The sequence below is a fragment of the Poromitra crassiceps genome (assembly GCF_964638095.1).
Source record: "Poromitra crassiceps genome assembly, chromosome: 2".
NCBI lineage: Eukaryota > Metazoa > Chordata > Actinopteri > Beryciformes > Melamphaidae > Poromitra > Poromitra crassiceps.
The window spans coordinates 6,696,976-6,715,033 of NC_139624.1; the positions used below are offsets into that span (position 1 = coordinate 6,696,976).

At 43.2% G+C, this 18,058-nt stretch overlaps 1 long non-coding RNA gene across 1 annotated transcript; it reads right to left on the minus strand.

The window, feature by feature from the left end:
• Positions 1-368: 368 nt before the first annotated feature.
• Positions 369-5,387, minus strand: LOC310772556. Its single transcript, XR_014552503.1, has 4 exons — positions 5,288-5,387; positions 3,364-3,433; positions 2,201-2,381; positions 369-494 (listed from the first exon to the last, which is right to left on the minus strand). It is a non-coding gene; the product is annotated as an uncharacterized lncRNA (long non-coding RNA).
• Between the last annotated feature and the right edge of the window lie 12,671 nt (positions 5,388-18,058).

Sequence of the window (18,058 nt, forward strand, 5' to 3'; positions counted from 1 at the left end):
GGACGTCGAAGGACGTCCATGGCATTCAATGAGTTAATCGCATCGCGATTAACGCTGACAGCCCTAATATATATATATATATATATATATATATATATATATACATACAGTATATATATCGAAAAGCAGCTGGGGGGGGGCGTAAATTACAGTCTACCCAGTTCTCCAGGGACCACTACACCACTGGATACCGTTGCTATTTTCAAATACCCCAGTATACGAAATTTCTTTATTACCACCCAACCCTACCGTGAGTCCTGCTTGTGATAAAGGGCTGTATTTAAATAAATAAACTTTCAATACAAAGGCCAACCTATTATCAGAACCTCACCTTCATCTAGATTTGCCAATCAATCTCTGTGAAGGCCCTGATGAATGAAACCACATGGGGGTTCATTTCTGATGTCTTCCGCTTCACCATTTTCCCACTCTTCCGGCTCACCTGGACCTTGGCAGTGCATTTGGTGGAATCAGGATTAATCCTGACAAAAAACCTATAAAAAATGCAAACATTCGATGTAAAAAAAACTTAGTGCTAGTTAAAAATCAACTTTTCAGTGGCCACAGAGAAACTTTACACTTTCTGCAGTCAATTGTGGAAAGAGGAAACAGCCTTCTAGTGTCAAACTCTACACAGACATCATTCTGCACAGTGAAGCTCAAACATCCAACTGTATGAACAAGAAGAAAAATGTTTTCTTTTCTTTAGGGGTGTTTAAGAGTTTCATAAACTTTTGTTAACCACAGATCTTATTTCAGGCATCTAAACAAAACCCCCATACAAAAACCCCATTGATTTCCAGCAGGGCCCGAAATTAACTTTTGACCCACCGGCCAGTGGCGGTGGGTAGATGGAAAAAATCTACCCGCCAAGCATATTTCTTACCGGTCAAAAAAACAAACACATTTTTGTGTCACATATATTCATATATATTTAAAAAAAAATCAGTACATTTCAAGTAGATAAGGTATTACGTTGAAGAATACACACTTAAATAAGAGGCCAGAGTAAAATTTGAAGCAAATTATTGGCACAGCTGGCAATATTGGCACCATGGCGCAACATTGTTTTGCGTCGGTAACGTGTTCTCCGTGATAAATTACACCCTTTGATATTTATGACTCATGCTTTTGTTTTCCACAAGCTGCCTCACTGCATACAAATTAAAATAACAGCTACAATTTAGCGAGGCAGGATGGTTGTAAATTAGCCTACAATGCTGATGAAGAGCTCACAGATAAACGTTAACAGTAGCCTATTATGAACCTAAACGTGTTATTGTAAGTCGCTTTGGATAAAAGCGTCTGCCAAATGATGCAATTTAATGTAAACTCATTTGGTTAGTGTTGATGAAATATGAAAGCACTAATTTGCGGTTGGCAACATGTCTGACTGTTTTCATTCCACTTAATTAAACAACGGTAAATAAACACCGTTTCCACCGTGCTTTTCACTGATTGGTCAGAGATACTGTACACGTCATTTTCTGCGACACTATTTTGGCTAGTGTGAGGTTTAAGGACTACTAGTTAAGATGTACCTTACGTCTCCGTGATGCAACTAAACAAAGACACAACTTTAGTGTCAAACTAACTAGTTTGAACGTAGCAGTTAGTTTACACGCTAACTTAAGAGCGAACTTACGTTCAGCTGGTGCAACAGGCTGCAGACTCCCATGTTACACCACGGAACAACTCATCACTACAGCCCCAGCATCATACTGTAGCCAGTCTCTTGAAACACCGCTATCGCCAAACTTCCACGTTACGTTTATAAAATAGGCCGCATATGGGAAAGGGTCTAAGTACTTGGAGTATTGCTTCTCCATAATATGCCATGTACTATCTGTGTACATGATGGATGTTATTGAGTCATTTAAGTTGGTGGTTCTCAAACTGGGATCCGGATGGGGACCCTGTGACAAAATCTTGTCAAATGGGGTCTGTGGTCTAATTTGTGTCTTTTATCTTTCATTTAGTAGGTACCACTGTTCCTGACATAGTGGTCCATGGCAACTGCAAGTAGCTTCTTAACATCTAAAATATTCCCTGCATGCAAGTGGGGCTTTGTGACTTTAGGGTCAATGCATTGCCAATATACAGTATGTAAGAATAGTTTGCAGGGTTTACAGCCGAAATCATTTAAGAAATAGTATACAGGTAAAGTGATTCCACAACCATTTGTGAAAATAAGTAATACCTCTGAATAAACTCCAGAGTTGTGGCTGCTTCCACCTGATATTCTATGTTGAACACATAGTAGGAGGCGAAGAGGACGGCCAAGGCAGTGGTGAAGTCAAGGTGGCAGGTGGCAGCAGGTGGGATTACTACTCTCCCCTCAATGGACAGCATCCATTTTTTTGCAGTCAGAATTGGATCACCTGAAGAACAATAAATCAGACATTGCAACAATTATATTTCATTGCAATATCTTCTACAAATGATTGGATCCTCGGTCAGAACTGTAAAACAGAAAACATGCTACAGCGTCAACGCACTTGCCAAATGAGCTGCGGCTGGCGAGCATGGCAGCGCAGCCGGCGTGCAGAGCTCCCCAAAAATGTGACTCAACACAGCTGATGCGCAGGGATGTATTAGCAAAGGGGCGTACCAGGCCCAGGGACCCAAGACCTCAGGGGTCCTATAACCCAGAGTAGGGATGGGTATCAAGCACTGGTATTATTTGATACCAGTTCCTGATTAGTCAGTACCAGGAGTATTGATAAGGTCCTGGACATTTGGTGCTGCCATCGGTATTTTATTTTTAATTGTTTTACCGTTCCCTAATGATAACGAAGCGGCACCAGGCGTTTGATGTTGCGTGTTTACACTCTGTCCTGTCACGGCATAGTTTGAGACACGGATCAAGGTTAATAAGCGTTATGTGGATTTTCGGTTAATTTTACTTTTGACTAACCGACACCCTTAAGCGGTTAACCCTTGGTTAATTTTTTTTTAAGAGGTGAAATATTAAGACAGTGGCGCGTGCCTTTCATTCCAGAGCTCCATAGGGTTTCAGACTGCATTTTTGCTACCATTATTTTAGTGTGCGAGTCGGCCTGCTCTGCTTCCTACACTACCAAATCCGCTTGAATTTGACATTAACCTTATGATAGATGGGCAGATAACAGGTATATGCACTACATTCTCTGCTTAAGCTAACTTCTAGTCAATTTACACATTTTGCTGGCGACTCCCCTGCGACCCCCTCGTCAAGCTGAGGTTTGAGTATATAGGACAGGTCATCGGCAAGGCTGCAAGCCGAGGCTGATTGTTGGAGCATGTTCCTCGCAAAAAACTGGGCACTGGGCAGCATGACAAAGGTTTGAATTGAATGTGAAAATATATGAATGTGAAGCTTACCAAGCATGATGATCCTTGGAGTGACGGGGAGAGACAACTGGGCTTCTGCATCAGCGGGAGTGGTAGTCACCTACAGTATGAATGACAGTGAAGATAAGAAAATGGAGAAAGGTATGGAGAATGAAAAAGTAATTGAGTTAAAGAATTGGGAAAAACTTCAGAAAGACTTCATAAATATCTGGTTTTCAGTTTTCAGATTAACTACTTTCAAGAGATTCACTGGAAAAAGCTCATGAGATGTTTCTGGGCAATTTAACTACTCGTACTGTAGCTAGCAACCCATTAGAATACATACTTTACATGTGCAATGGAAATATGATTTGTGGAATGTGGACAGAGTGCAGGATGCCACTTCTGGTTGTAATCAATAAACTCTTGATAATGTAAACATTGTGCACACAGTAGGCACCAGTGAATCCACCCTCCACACAGCATGCTCTAAAGAGTTGAGAGATAGACGCTTGCACCGTATAAGTCATAGTGTAAGGTGAGGTATTTCCATTTAAAAGTGCTCAACCACCAACCACATAAACGTGCCCTCAAACAAAAATATGACCCAAGGCCCCAAGCCATTGGCAAACAAACCATTTACAAATATACAGTTAATACAAACTCCTAGGGAGACAGGACTGCCAGATGCAGACCTGCTTTTACTTGAGCCCAAGCACAAGATGCCATCAAAGGTTCACCAAACCTGCAAGACAATTCTGGAGGTTTGAAATGTTGCACTCTAATCAAAGTTAAAGGAGAACTTCACCGAAAAATAATGCCGATTTATTTAGCACTTGATCTCACACATATCCAAAAACTGGAAACAGTTTGACAGTTATTGAGAGTTGATTTGAGTTAGTTGATACCAGTGATGTCATTTGTGCATGAATGACATCACTGGCATCAACTTTAACTCAAATCAATTCAATAACTGTCAAACTAAATGATTGCCTGCAAAACTGTACAGTTTGCGGATATGTCTGACATCAAGTGCTAAATAAATCAGCATTGTTTTTCGGTGACTATTCTCATAGAACGAGTAGCACTGAAATGAAGGGTCAAAATAGCAAACTAATATATTAAAGCAATTAACGCACTTAGCCACTTACATCAGCTTGGAGAAAAAGGGCGCTCTCTTGCTCTTTGAAGTAGGTCAACATTACAAGCATCACTGCTAGTCCATCGGTGCCTGGCTCTCGGTCCTTCTTTAAGGCTTCCTTCAGAACAGCTTTCACTTCGTTACTCCACTTTGTACGCTGAGCTCCAAAGTAGTTCAGAAGCCTTTCACCCTTTTTGTCCAAGTCTTCGCCCAGTCTGGTGTGTAGTTCAACACCGGTGAGGGTCGTGAAGTGTGAAAGTAAAAACTTCCGTGAAAGAAGAAATGGCCACTGTTTACTTAAGTCCAGAATGCTGGGGGGTGGGGTTGCATTTATATCCTCCCGCTGTTTAACATATGTGATTGTCATTAGCTCTTCTACCTTCCCTCTCTCAGCTCCCTTGAGCCCCTCTCGACTGAATATATCCACCATCTCAAGCCTCTTTTCTTCTAATGACGCTGACGTTTCCCCATCTGGGTACTCCTCTGGCTGCCAACGAACACACCCATAACTGTCGATTTTTGCACATTTAGTTACTCTTGGCTGGTCATCATCTTCACTCATCTGGATGCGTTTGGGCTTCCTCAGGCGGGACAGTGTGTTGTCTCGATTTACATAATCAACTCTGGTCTTGAGCTGTTGGACTAAACTGAAGTACCCGCATCCAAGTAGATCCCCCTCCCCAGTTGTATCTAAGAAGCTATTTGGATATTTCTGAGTTATGGCTTTTGCTAATACTGTGCATTCTTGGCGAGTAGGGTTCAAGGAGTGTTCTCTCATCGCATCAACGGTGACTCTTATCAAGTGTCGGCGGTCCCCCTCCTCTGGCTTCTTACCAGCATCTATAGCTCTCTTAAGAGACGGCTTCGCTTTGTCCCAGGGCACCCGGAAACTGTCCACCCATGCACTGTTCTGTATGGAGATGGGACTTTGGGGGGGCGATATGGAGCTTATGCTGGAGGTGGAGGTGGAGGTGGAGGTGGAGGCAGAGGTGGAGGCTTCTGGCTCAGGTGCTAAAGTGCTCAATTGGGGAATGGCAGGACCTGCATTATACAAACACAAGTGACAGGTCACAAAATGGTTGTGAGAAGTAGGGATGCACCAATACCACTTTTTTCCAGACCAACAGGGATAGATGCTAATATATGTGGTGGCCTGCAGAAACCCACATGCTGAAAATGTGACATTCATTTTTTTGATATTTAAATAAATTAGAAAACGTGAGAAAAACAGGTATCAATAATAAAGCATTTAAATGTATACAATACTCATTTGCAACAGTTTTGATACCATCAGTGCTTTCTTTTAAGATTTGTCCCTCCCTATCATAATAGGTATCGAAGTAGAAATTCTAGTGTCGTGACATCCCTACTAGTGACAAGTTTAACATCACAAATGACCCCTATATTTTTGACATAACTGCATATTTACATGTTAATTAAAGTAACTAAAATCTCACCTCCTCTGAAGGAATGAAGAACCTTTCTGCACTGAAGGGGTGAGAGCAGATGGCTGAGGTCTCTTTCCTCAACGTAGTGCAGATCATTTCGCTCAGTCACACCTACTTTGGTTATCAACTCAGTGACTAATGTTTCCAGTGTCTCTCCAGCTAGCTGTGGTAGCACAGTCTGGACGGCCTCCTCAATGATCTTCTCCATTACTCACTCTGCCACCTGGAATACAGAATGATGCAGAGCAACAAGATCAAGACCAAACTGATTATATGCAGGCAGAGGGTAATAATCAACAAGATCGTCTACAGTCAAACACTGATACCGAACCTCGGAGTTGCTTTGTAAGCAATGCACACCGAGATCCAGTGCAGGCACCGACTGATACTGTCGGACAACAAAATGCACCTTTGACCGATTTAACAGTATCAACATTATTCTCCCAAAGATGTACCCAGTGTCATTTTGGTTCACTACAACAGCCATGCCTCTTTTGTATAGTGTGCCTTTGAATGTGACAGAGGGTGTTTCTATAGTGTGTTCTGGATGTAGGCCCTTGAGACTGACAGCTCTCTGAATGCCAGTCTGGTACAGTTGGTCATCAAATTTACTTGCTTGCCCTATTTGCAGAGTTGGTGGAAACAAGCAACCAGCATGTAAATATGCTTGTAGTAATTGGTGTCTTTCAGCTAAGGTCTTGCACAGGTTTTTAAAGTTGTGCAGTTTCCTTGCACATTGCTTAAAATAAGTGTGCTTGCTTTCAAAGCGCAATGTCCACAACCTAATAAGGGGACCAAATCGGAGAATGAGTTCAGGGTAGTGGATAAGGTAGTGGTGCTTGGGTTTTAGTGTTTTTTCTGGGAATGAGGCAGTTCTTAGCTGGATGTATTCCTCAATAAGAATCTTAAGATATGCTACTTGGTTGGCATGGATCTTGGGTGCACATATCAAATCCACAATTTCTCTGAGTTTGAGACACAACTGCCATACCTCGTCATCAAGTGGGTTTTTGATTCTGTCCCCAACCAGAATAGGAAGGAGACGTAAGAGGCACCAATTTTGACAAGCATGTCCTCCCAGCTTCTCCCCATCAGATTTCACCTCGCATGGCTTGTTACTAGCATCACTGCCTAGGTATGTGAACTGTGATATAGTCCTGTTCAGTTGACCATAAGTGAAGTGTTTGCCCACTGTCACTAAGTGTTTGATGTACATAGCGAGATCAACTGAAACAACCCCTTCAAACAGGTCATGACCCAGACATGGAGGGAGTCCTGGCTGGCAAACATGATAATATTTCAACTGATTGAAAACTGAATTAAACTTTATCCCATGGGTCATTTCCTGTTTTAAAGTTACCTGTGCCAGACTGTTATTGTAACTCTCTACAGTTCTAACAGGGCCAGATTTGGTGGGTTCTGTTTGAAAAGTTCCTCTGTCTATAACGCAGTACCGGCAAAAATATGTACTTTTACTGAAGTTTTCAGTGAACCCACCAATGCAGTGTGACCCTAGATTATCCCCAGTAATGGCAATCACACAGGCCTTTACGTTCTCTCCATTGCCATATTCAATTCCAATTTCCTCCATTTGTTTCAAGTCATTAACTAAAGTGGAAAACACTTTTTCTTGGCCGAAAAATTTGAAATCCTCCTCTCTGCAGAGCAGAACAAGTTGCATTGGATCAATGGAAGACCTGTTGTGTGGCGCAATCTCGGCAAGTGTCATATACATAGCTAATATTTTGTGTTTCTTTTTGCCACTTCCTAACGGATTGGCTACCTCAAACGAATCCTGATAAAGGAGAATAGACAATGAAGATGGCCTTTCCTGTAACAGTATATTGTCTTTAAGATTTCTACCATCTCTCACGTCTTCCAGCACATCAGGAGATGTTTGTGTGTCAGATTTTGCTTGGGCATACTGCTCTTTGACTGAGTTCTGACTGAGGAGTGATTTAATTGTATCCTTGATGGGGACATACTGATAGAACCTCTCCTTGCCATTGGCATCAATGCCCAGGTAAGTCTGAGTTGGCTCAACATAGTTAAATCTGCTCTTAAAGAAGGATTTCCGGGTTTGATCTGTTCTAAGCACTCCTTCATTGCACATTTTCAGAAGGTTTTCTTTAGAGAGATCATCAAGGAGCCTCCTAATGTCACTTTCAGGCACATTCAGTTTTGTTAACTCTGCATGCATTCTAGACAAAAGGTGAGTCAAACTACTATTGTGCATCTCCTGCATCTCTTCAATCAAGGTCTGAATTGTACTGGATGGTAAAAGCATTTTAGCTTGCATTTGAAGATAAAACAGGGCCAGATTATTCATGAAACCATCCATGTCCACTTCATTGGTTGGGTTATCATTGACATCATCAAAATGTTCAAAAGTGTGATCTGGTTCACTGTCTGATGGCCTATTGGTGCTGGCAGTGGCATGGCTATCACACAAAGTATTTTTGTGTTTCCGGCTCAAATGTGAGGAAAAGGATGAACGAACATGGAAATACTTTGAACAGTTACTAAACGGGCAAGACACTTTTTTTCCATCTCTAATATGCCAATGAAGATGCTCACATAAGGTTGGAAAATTTACTGACACAAAGCTACAACCTTCAATTGTGCATGCCAAGTCAACTCCTTCAATTTGGCTTTGATGTGCTTTTTTAATTGTCTTTTTGTGGAAGCGGTACATGTGTGTTTTAATGGTACCACGTGCCACAGATGTGACAGGGCATTCTGCTACCCCACATGGAAATTTAAAGTTAGCAAGATTTCTGTGTATTGCAACATGTCCAATATAAGCAGGAATTGAAGCTGCATTTAACTCACAGTGCTTGCATGTGTACGGCATTTTGATGGGATAACCTCGATAGCTATGTTTGGTAGCCCTCAACACAGCATTGGTGGCTTCAAAATAACAGCAAACTAAAACTATTTTCGTTTAGTGCTAGTAGAAGGTACTTACAGATATTTTCTGGAAGTCCTGCTTGGACGTTAAACCAGCCACTTCTCTCCCACGGCGCAAAACTCCCAGGAGGAAGGCTTTGAAAAGTAAAATTCTTCTTCTTCTTCTTCTTTTAGTTGAAAGTAAACTAAAATTGAAAAGTACAGCATATAAGCTTGTCTGTCGCTGTGTATTGAAGTGTGCAGAGCGGCAGCAGGCGGGAGGTCTGTTCACTACATGCTGTCTTGGCGCAATGCTTGGCGCTCAGAGAAGCACCGTCAAGTCAGCAGCTCCTCCCCTCTCTCTCCCCTCCAAGTGGCTCTTTGTTGACACAGGTGCAAGACTGACTGGCGCCAAGTCAGCAATGCCACGCCCACTGAAGATGCCTCTCTTTCCCTCCCGAATGTCCGTGTCTCGTATATTTTAAAGGGTACCTATGACCGTTTTTTTTTTTTTTTTTTTTTTTTTTTCAGGATTGGCCACTAATAATGAGGCAATGGCACAGTTAAAATATTAGCCTCCAAAAACAAGGCCTTGTGGAGTTATAGCCCTTTCTATTGGTCAAATGTACAAAGAAAGTAACAAAAACGACTAGTTTCAAAACAGACGTTGATTTCAGAGGGAGCTAAAGGGCATGTGGGTGTCAAAGGTCAATCCAGCACGAAGAAAACAGGGTTTATTGTTTTATTTTCATACTTTTTGAGGTGTGCAGGCATGTAGCGTAACTCCGATTAGGCTCAAATTTGCTGACGGTAGGCGTTGAAAGATGGCCTAGCTGACAGGCAAATTTCGTGAAGTTACCTGTGGGAGTCAAGGTTCAAAGGTCAATCCAGCAGGCCCAAAACAGGGTTTACTGTTTTCTGTTCCTACGTTTTGAGGTGTGTAGGGGTGTAGCGTATGTCAAATTTGGCTCAAATTTGCTGGACACCTAGGAGACAGTCTTTGGGCCACTGGGGGAGATAATTGATAGCGAGGGCTTCAAACTGATGGAAGGTGTCAAGGTTGTAGAGCCTGACACCTTCCATCAGTTTGAAGCCCTCACTATCAATTAACTCCCCTGGAGGTCCTGGCGCTCCAATTTCTGTATTCTCGTATAGAAGCCTTAAGTGAACAATTGGGCCAAATCTGGGGTGTCGGCGGTCGAAGGGGCCCTTTTTTTGGCAAAAAAGCATTTTATGATGATGAGATTCCTCACGAAAGTGCTTTCTCACTATTATACAGGCTCCTGAAGGCACAACGACCCCAGATTTTGCACAGTTGATCAGTAAGCATGCCTGAACTACTGTGCAAAATCTGGGTTCATTCCGTCGAGCGAGGCCAATATATGGGCCAAAAAGCTGTTTTGGCCTCACTTTGTCTAAAGACAAAACATTGCTTTTTTAAGATAATACGGGCCAGCAAAGGCGAAAAGAGCCCAATTTTTGCACATGTGATTGGAATGCAGGTCTAAACTAGTGTGTAAAGGCTGGGGTCATTCCGTCCAGTGGGGGCAATGCTATCACTGAAAAGCTCTTTTTGGGCCTCGCTCGATCACAAAAAAATGCTTTTTGGGGATAATACGGCCCCGTGAAGACAGAAAGACCCCAGGTTTTGCACAGGCGATGGGAGGCCATCATTGAACTAGTGTGCAAAGTCTGGCGTCATTCCGTCTAGCGGGGCCAGTTTAGGGGCCAAAAAGCTGTTTTTCATCAAGTTTTGGCAGAATTGACCACATTTAATGGGCGTGCGGACCAACTTCCTGTAAGCATAACTTCACCAGATGTGGCTCACAGCTAGCGCACATTCCAAAGCCTACTGTCAGCAAATTCTAGCCAAATCGAAGCTACGCTCAGAGAGATAGCCCCCGGCACAGCTGACCAAGTCACAGAATCTATGTGAAATCCTGAGTTTTACAAAAACTTTACGCTGCTGGGTGCCTAAGACGGCTCTGGACACAATTCACAGGATCCATTCTCGCTACAGGCTAACTACAGCACCTACTCTAGACTCTCAAACAGTGTTTTCGGCCGTCGCTTCAACGATGGATTTTTCCAGAATTTCCTTATACGACACACATGCCAAATCCAGTGCGCAAATGTAATGTTTATGGGCATGCAGACCGACTTCCTGTAAGCGTAACTTCACCAAATTTGGTGAATTCACAGCTAGGGCACCTTCCAAATCCTATGGCCCATTTCCACCGCAGGTAGTAGCACGATCCCGCTCCGCTCGACTCGATATTTGGTCTCATTCCACCACTAAAAACTATCCCAGCCCGGGTTGTATTGGGGTCGAGTCGTGCTACTTTTAGTACCTGCCTCGTCGTGGTTCTATTCTGTGAACCCGGGTTCATACGGTGACGTGAAAACATTGTTGACGACTGATTGGTCAGGCAGAATCGTGTTTACTCTGTCTACTGACTGTCATATGCAATGCTGGCGGCTGCATACCAGTTTAGTGGGCTTACCTTCTCTTCTGTTATCTATATTTCCATCAGTCTTTTGTGTTGCTGCCTTCGCCTCCGGTGAAATAAAATCGTGGCGGGTGTTCAATTGTCTGAAAATTCCGCTGAAATTTGGGGGCGTTTCCTCCATTCCCCTAGGAGTTATGAGCAACCCTAATTTCAACATTTTTAAACGATTACTCCTCCCCCTTGCCTAGGGGGAGGGGACCCCCGGTCCCATTTTCACAGGGTGTACTCTCCTATAGGGGGGCTACAAGCTCCAACCGAAATTGGAGCGCCAGGACCTCCAGGGGAGTTAATTGTCAGGCTCTACAACCTTGACACCTTCCATCAGTTTGAAGCCCTCGCTATCAATTAATTTCCCTGGAGGTCCTGGCGCTCCAATTTCTGTATTCTCGTATAGAAGCCTTAAGTGAACAATTGGGCCAAATCTGGGGTGTCGGCGGTCGAAGGGGCCCTTTTTTTGGCAAAAAAGCATTTTATGATGATGAGATTCCTCACGAAAGTGCTTTCTCACTATTATACAGGCTCCTGAAGGCACAACGACCCCAGATTTTGCACAGTTGATCAGTAAGCATGCCTGAACTACTGTGCAAAATCTGGGTTCATTCCGTCGAGCGAGGCCAATATAGGGGCCAAAAAGCTGTTTTGGCCTCACTTTGTCTAAAGACAAAACATTGCTTTTTTAAGATAATACGGGCCAGCAAAGGCGAAAAGAGCCCAATTTTTGCACATGTGATTGGAATGCAGGTCTAAACTAGTGTGTAAAGGCTGGGGTCATTCCGTCCAGTGGGGGCAATGCTATCACTGAAAAGCTCTTTTTGGGCCTCGCTCGATCACAAAAAAATGCTTTTTGGGGATAATACGGCCCCGTGAAGACAGAAAGACCCCAGGTTTTGCACAGGCGATGGGAGGCCATCATTGAACTAGTGTGCAAAGTCTGGCGTCATTCCGTCTAGCGGGGCCAGTTTAGGGGCCAAAAAGCTGTTTTTCATCAAGTTTTGGCAGAATTGACCACATTTAATGGGCGTGCGGACCAACTTCCTGTAAGCATAACTTCACCAGATGTGGCTCACAGCTAGCGCACATTCCAAAGCCTACTGTCAGCAAATTCTAGCCAAATCGAAGCTACGCTCAGAGAGATAGCCCCCGGCACAGCTGACCAAGTCACAGAATCTATGTGAAATCCTGAGTTTTACAAAAACTTTACGCTGCTGGGTGCCTAAGACGGCTCTGGACACAATTCACAGGATCCATTCTCGCTACAGGCTAACTACAGCACCTACTCTAGACTCTCAAACAGTGTTTTCGGCCGTCGCTTCAACGATGGATTTTTCCAGAATTTCCTTATACGACACACATGCCAAATCCAGTGCGCAAATGTAATGTTTATGGGCATGCAGACCGACTTCCTGTAAGCGTAACTTCACTAAATCTGGTGAATTCACAGCTAGGGCACCTTCCAAATCCTATGGCCCATTTCCACCGCAGGTAGTAGCGCAATCCCGCTCCGCTCGACTCGATATTTGGTCTCATTCCACCACTAAAAACTATCCCAGCCCGGGTTGTATTGGGGTCGAGTCGTGCTACTTTTAGTACCTGCCTCGTCGTGGTTCTATTCTGTGAACCCGGGTTCATACGGTGACGTGAAAACATTGTTGACGACTGATTGGTCAGGCAGAATCGTGTTTACTCTGTCTACTGACTGTCATATGCAATGCTGGCGGCTGCATACCAGTTTAGTGGGCTTACCTTCTCTTCTGTTATCTATATTTCCATCAGTCTTTTGTGTTGCTGCCTTCGCCTCCGGTGAAATAAAATCGTGGCGGGTGTTCAATTGTCTGAAAATTCCGCTGAAATTTGGGGGCGTTTCCTCCATTCCCCTAGGAGTTATGAGCAACCCTAATTTCAACATTTTTAAACGATTACTCCTCCCCCTTGCCTAGGGGGAGGGGACCCCCGGTCCCATTTTCACAGGGTGTACTCTCCTATAGGGGGGCTACAAGCTCCAACCGAAATTGGAGCGCGAGGACCTCCAGGGGAGTTAATTGTCAGGCTCTACAACCTTGACACCTTCCATCAGTTTGAAGCCCTCGCTATCAATTAACTCCCCTGGAGGTCCTGGCGCTCCAATTTCTGTATTCTTGTATAGAAGCCTTAAGTGAACAATTGGGCCAAATCTGGGGTGTCGGCGGTCGAAGGGGCCCTTTTTTTGGCAAAAAAGCATTTTATGATGATGAGATTCCTCACGAAAGTGCTTTCTCACTATTATACAGGCTCCTGAAGGCACAACGACCCCAGATTTTGCACAGTTGATCAGTAAGCATGCCTGAACTACTGTGCAAAATCTGGGTTCATTCCGTCGAGCGAGGCCAATATAGGGGCCAAAAAGCTGTTTTGGCCTCACTTTGTCTAAAGACAAAACATTGCTTTTTTAAGATAATACGGGCCAGCAAAGGCGAAAAGAGCCCAATTTTTGCACATGTGATTGGAATGCAGGTCTAAACTAGTGTGTAAAGGCTGGGGTCATTCCGTCCAGTGGGGGCAATGCTATCACTGAAAAGCTCTTTTTGGGCCTCGCTCGATCACAAAAAAATGCTTTTTGGGGATAATACGGCCCCGTGAAGACAGAAAGACCCCAGGTTTTGCACAGGCGATGGGAGGCCATCATTGAACTAGTGTGCAAAGTCTGGCGTCATTCTGTCTAGCGGGGCCAGTTTAGGGGCCAAAAAGCTGTTTTTCATCAAGTTTTGGCAGAATTGACCACATTTAATGGGCGTGCGGACCAACTTCCTGTAAGCATAACTTCACCAGATGTGGCTCACAGCTAGCGCACATTCCAAAGCCTACTGTCAGCAAATTCTAGCCAAATCGAAGCTACGCTCAGAGAGATAGCCCCCGGCACAGCTGACCAAGTCACAGAATCTATGTGAAATCCTGAGTTTTACAAAAACTTTACGCTGCTGGGTGCCTAAGACGGCTCTGGACACAATTCACAGGATCCATTCTCGCTACAGGCTAACTACAGCACCTACTCTAGACTCTCAAACAGTGTTTTCGGCCGTCGCTTCAACGATGGATTTTTCCAGAATTTCCTTATACGACACACATGCCAAATCCAGTGCGCAAATGTAATGTTTATGGGCATGCAGACCGACTTCCTGTAAGCGTAACTTCACCAAATTTGGTGAATTCACAGCTAGGGCACCTTCCAAATCCTATGGCCCATTTCCACCGCAGGTAGTAGCACGATCCCGCTCCGCTCGACTCGATATTTGGTCTCATTCCACCACTAAAAACTATCCCAGCCCGGGTTGTATTGGGGTCGAGTCGTGCTACTTTTAGTACCTGCCTCGTCGTGGTTCTATTCTGTGAACCCGGGTTCATACGGTGACGTGAAAACATTGTTGACGACTGATTGGTCAGGCAGAATCGTGTTTACTCTGTCTACTGACTGTCATATGCAATGCTGGCGGCTGCATACCAGTTTAGTGGGCTTACCTTCTCTTCTGTTATCTATATTTCCATCAGTCTTTTGTGTTGCTGCCTTCGCCTCCGGTGAAATAAAATCGTGGCGGGTGTTCAATTGTCTGAAAATTCCGCTGCTCAGGAAGCTCTGTAGCTGAGTGCAGGCTGCAGCGCTCCGCTAGGCCGCAGCGAGTGTTTGGTGAAGCTGCGGTCTTGCCTGGTGAAGTGGTTAGGGTTAGGTATTGCATAATCTGATTGTATAAATTTGCATATTTATGTAACATTGATTTATATTACCAACCTCTATCAATGTTTTTAGAAATAATAACATTGAGACTTTATCAACTTTTATGAAAAATATAAAACGTGGGGAATAGTAGCCTACTTACTATTGGGGGATGGAGGGGTGGAGCCAATTACAAATACAGTATTCGAAAAGCACAAATAGTGGGTTCTTCAGAATAAAAATATTAATATTTTAACAAAAAAAAGGGGAAGAAAAACAACATATTAAATAACTGCAGTTCGGGATTCGTAGTATAGCGTGGTTACATCTTTGTCTCTGTCTCTCTCCTGCACTGCTGTCATGGATGTAATGGCTGCAGTCTGTCTGGTGGAGCTGATCTTTGGTGGTCAGTGTAGTCATCCATAGTCTAGGAGGGAATCCTCCATTGTGAAATAGTTTATTGAATGACACATCATAAAATTAGAAGTATGAAAAGGATCATTATGCCTATTTCAACTTTTATTGGAAAATATCCCAATTACACATTGAAATGTACAATACTACACTGGCTACTGTGTTTTTATACAGTAGTCTCTTTCTACTATGATTTTTCACAGTAGTGATTTGACTATACTGTGATTTTCCACACTGTTGAAATGGCTACTGTGATTTTACACAGTAGTGCTTAAGCTACTGTGATTTTCCACAGTAATGCTTGGACTACTGTGATTTTCTACAGTAGCCCTTTACTAATGTGATGGTCTACAGTAGTGATTGGACTACTGTGATTTTACACAGTAGTGTTTAAACTACTGTGATTTTCTACAGTGATGCTTTAACTACTGTGATTTTCTACAGTAATGCTTTAACTACTGTGCTTTTCTCCATTAATGCTTTGACTACTGTGACGTTCTACAGTAGTGATTGGACTACTGTGATTATACACAGTAGTGGTTAGACTGCTGTAATTTTCTACAGTAATGCTTTAACTACTGTGGTGTTCTACAGTAGTGATTGGACTACTGTGAGTTTACACAGTAGTGGTTAGACTGCTGTGATTTTCTACACTAATGCTTTAACTACTGTGATTGTCTACAGTAATGCTTTAACTACTGTGATTTTCTACAGTAATGCTTTGACTACTGTAATGTTCTACAGTAGTGATTGGACTACTGTGATTTTATACAGTAGTGGTTAGACTGCTGTGATGTTATACAGTAATGCTTTAACTACTGTGATTTTCTACAGCAGTCCTTTACTATTGTAATTTTACACAGTAGTTATTGGACTACTGTGATGTTACACAGTAGTGCTTAAAACTACTGTGATTTTCTACAGTAATGCTTTGACTACTGTGACTTTCTACAGTATCCATTTACTACTGTGATGTTCTACAGTAGTGATTGGACTACTGTGATTTCACACAGTAGTGCTTACACTGCTGTGATTTTCTACAGTAATGCTTACACTGCTGTGATTTTCTACAGTAGTCCTTTACTACTGTGATTTTACACAGTAGTGATTGGATTGCTGTGATTTTACACAGTAGTGTTTAAATTACTGTGATTTCCTACAGTAAGGATTGGACTACTGTGATTTTCTACAGTAGTCCTTTACTACTGTGATTTTCTACAGTAAAATATTTTTTACTGTTGAATATACAGTATACTACTGTACAAACTATGTACAGTAATAAACTGTGCATAACACAGTAAATTACTGTGGATTTCACAGTGATTTTTTACAGTGTGGTGTTGTGTTATGTTGTTTTGTTGAAATGTTACGGTAATACGGTAAATGGGAGCTTCTTCAAACAGCCATCTCTTTCCCGACAATCCCCTCTGTGCGTGACCACTTACATATGGTAATTACGGTAAGCAAACGGCCACTCGGCCATCAACTCCCTCCCCCGACTACCAGGAGAAAATCACAAACTTCGGCGAATTCACACAAAGGAAGATCAAGGAATATTCCATCGAACCGGAGCAGATCATAAATATGGATGAAGTGCCTTTGACGTTCGACCTGCCACTCACTCGGACTGTTAACAAGAAGCGCCCTGGAGGATTCTTTCACCAAAAAAAAGCTTTGCTCGTTCTCGACAGCATGAGAACGAGCAGTAGAAGCAACACTCTCACTTACCATGGGGAAGGTACGCAGAAATTCACACGACGCAGCTTTCAAGTTGAAAGCAGTCAATCTCGCATTAAAAGAGGGAAACAGAGCAGCCGCGCGTAACCTGGGCATCGATGAGTCAATGGTGAGGCGTTGGACGGTGCAGCAGGAGGAACTGTCTCAGCACGGAATATTATAGGAGTGTGAAAACATCCACAATCACCAACGGGTTCCAAAACGCTGGACTGCTGCGGGATGAAGAGGATGATGCCGCCACAGCTGGCGCTGAGGGCCGTCAGAGGCTTCAGAGGCTGTTCGATGCCGACAGTGACGAAGAGGAGTTCGTTGGTTTTGAGTGACAATGAAGGAGAGAGGAGAGTGGTTGACGAAGCCACCCTGAACCTGTTCGTTTCCGACACTGAAGATGAGGACTTTGGTGGTTTCAGTACGCAGGAAGAAGAGGAAGACGAGGATTAGTGACTTGACTTCTCTGGTTACAAGTTTGCTGCACATATAGCCTATTGTTGTGTGATTTTGTCTGGGGATTAGTGACCTGACTTTTGTTTTGTTTTGTTGAAATGTTAATAAATGGGAGCTTCCCCAATCAGCCATCTCTTTCCCGACATTCCTCTCTGTGCACGAACCCTTTCATATGGTAATTAAACATCAAAACACCCGCGGCTTATAGACCGGTGCGGCTTATAGAAGAAAAAAATAGTCAATTTTGGTCCCGCGGCTTATAGACCGGTGCGTCTTATAGTCCGGAATTTACGGTAATTAAGATACTATGCAGTCATAAGCCGGCTTAATAATGACGATGTGACAGAAAAGTAAGTATAATAGTCTATAGTATAGTATAATAGGCCTATTCAGTGTGCGCACCGGGTGTAGTAGTAGTAATAATGATAATAATAATAATAATACATTTGTGTCATTTCGTTTTCTAAACAAATCTTAT